Genomic DNA, 2,377 nt, shown 5'->3' with positions numbered 1-2,377 from the left:
CACGGTGTTCCTAAAGATCTTCGAATCCAGTTCTGAGGTTCAGCCCTTGACTTAAAAGCATTTGGGAACCTACGCTCAGGGAGTCAGAAAGGCTTTCCAGATTTGAGCTTCTAAAGGACTATGTGTGGGATTACTGCTGCATACAATGCTGATCCTCCATCTCTAAAAAGGTACTTCTAAATGGGAAAAGCTTCGGAGAATGTCAGTGAAGATGGTAAGTTTAGAATAGCTTCCAGATGAGGAATAAGTAAATAGACTGAAGCATTTCAGGTCAGAAAAGAGATAACTAGGGGGAAAAGGAGGTGCTAGAGTTCTGCAAATTCATGAAGAGGGTTAGTGTGAGATACTCTCTTCCAATATAGTAATTCCGTGGCCTGGAGTGAAACCAGTAAGTTGTGGTTTTGAAACAAAAGGAGCTGGCTCTTTGCACATGGATCTTTGCTGCAGGGTGATGTGGATGGTAAAACAGGTCAAATCCACGAAAGACAAAGCCTTTAGTAACTATTAAACACAAAGGTAGTGCTTTCTCTCTGTTTCAAAAATCCTGAACCACGTCTGTTAGTGACTGGAAGAGTGTTCTGGGGAAGTATTATGCAGACTTGTATTCCTATTCTTGCCTGAGCATTCTCTCTTGACTGTTACCGGGTTCAGAATGCAGGGCTAGCTGTACTTTGACCCAGTTCTTTTATGAAGAAAACCCAAAGCAACCATGGTGGACATCACTAACATCACTTAATGAATGTTAATAAGTTATGAAGTAGCTGCAGAAATGGCCATTGTATAGGAAACTTTAGAAATAAAGTTCATAATTCAGTTTGGGCATAAGATCTCCTTTCTACTTTAATATTAATCTAAAACTAATGGTCTAAAACAGCAGGAAGAATCTCCTATACTGTGTATGCTGTCCCAGATAAAAAGATCAGACTTTCTGATGAGCTCCAGAGGGAATAGAAAGGTTTAGGCGAAACCTTCCTTGTCACTTATGAAGCCTGCCAATTCTAAGAGCGTTACAAGGTCAGCTTTGCCTTACCCTCTCTCTTCATCCCTCTGGACTGTTCTGTAGCCAGGCACACTAGAGAAACCTGCAGCAATACTTCATTATCCTACAGTAGCTACCCACCATCAATCAGGTAAATTGCTGATTTGAGCACAGAATGGTGATCTCAGATCGAGCAATAAATGACTGTCTATTGCTTATGATCGAACAAAGGAAAAACAAAGCAAATAAAAGCAACCATTTCCCAATTAAATCACTTTATTCCTGTTACTCCAATATGGTATTAATTTATAAATTTCAATTCCAGAGTAAAAGCTCTTCAAAATCAAGTTCTTAAGTTAAAAGTCTGCCAAAGGGAGTCATCTATTGCAATTTTTTCTTTTTTTCCTATTTAACATCTTTAACACTTGCTGGCATATTTCAGTGTTACTATTGTGCAGCAGTACATTAAAATAAGATGCACTTCTAGAGATATGTTTAACACTTTTCCCTTCAGTTGCCTATAAAATACCTATTACGCAAAAACTAATAAAATTTCACAGGTGAAAAAAAGACATGATTTCCATACCCATGGATTCTATTGAGTTGTCTTCAGCGAGAGCTAAAGCAGTGAAGAGAGGCAGGAGGAGGAACTGTCTGAGCGCCTGCATTTTGTTGGCAGCTGGGGAGGTGAGGCTTTTCCAACTTTTATACGATTTCGTAATCATCTTGTATTACATGGTATCACAGATGGAGGGCTTAATCTCTCAGTTACTGTTTCTTTTTAACAGATATAAATGAGAAAGTAACAGGTGTGCCCATTTTTTTTAATATGTACTGCATAGAGTAAGTTTAAGTGTGTTTTTGTCAGCTCTCGTGGGTTCAAAGCACGTTTTTCAGGGTGCGTTGGCATGAGCTGGAATGTTCTGGAAGGGATTGCCAGACTCCGTGGGAGATGCGTTCAGCAGTTTGCTCTTAGCACTGGTCAGCAGGAGCTTGGTTCTCCCCACCTTCATTTTGACACCCGTCCCTTCAGGTTGCATTGGGCAAGTCATCCCCTGTCCTTGCTGAGGTTCCTCGGGCTGTAAGGTGGGACTGTCGTAACAGGGTTGTCAGGAGCGATAATTTGCTGTTGCTGAAGCAGTTGTGGAGGAACAAGGCCAGATTCATGTCAGTCACAGATTTAAAAGAAGAATATTGCGCTGCAACCGCTTTGCAGATAAAACTTTCATAGTCCCACAATAGCAGCTACAAAAAAAAAAAAAGGGAATCGGCCTTTCCTTCCCGAGGTAAGGAGACAAGCATGGTCCCAAGAGCCTCAGTTCCTTCAGCACGAGTCTGGTGAGTATCTGTTCCGATATATTTACGCTGCTTTGTCTGTCCTTCCATAAGGACCAAAGC

At 41.0% G+C, this 2,377-nt stretch overlaps 1 protein-coding gene across 1 annotated transcript in view; it reads right to left on the bottom strand.

Annotated features, from left to right (window-relative positions):
• CUZD1 (CUB and zona pellucida-like domains 1) overlaps window positions 1-2,377 on the bottom strand; it is a 14,676-nt gene that overhangs the window by 7,197 nt on the left and 5,102 nt on the right. The window lies entirely within an intron of this gene.

Source organism: Phaethon lepturus, unplaced genomic scaffold (genome assembly GCF_000687285.1).
Source record: "Phaethon lepturus isolate BGI_N335 unplaced genomic scaffold, ASM68728v1 scaffold17896, whole genome shotgun sequence".
Classification (NCBI taxonomy): Eukaryota; Metazoa; Chordata; class Aves; order Phaethontiformes; family Phaethontidae; genus Phaethon; species Phaethon lepturus.
The sequence above is the reverse complement of the archived record's forward strand: the minus strand, read 5'-3'. Positions and strand labels throughout refer to the sequence as shown.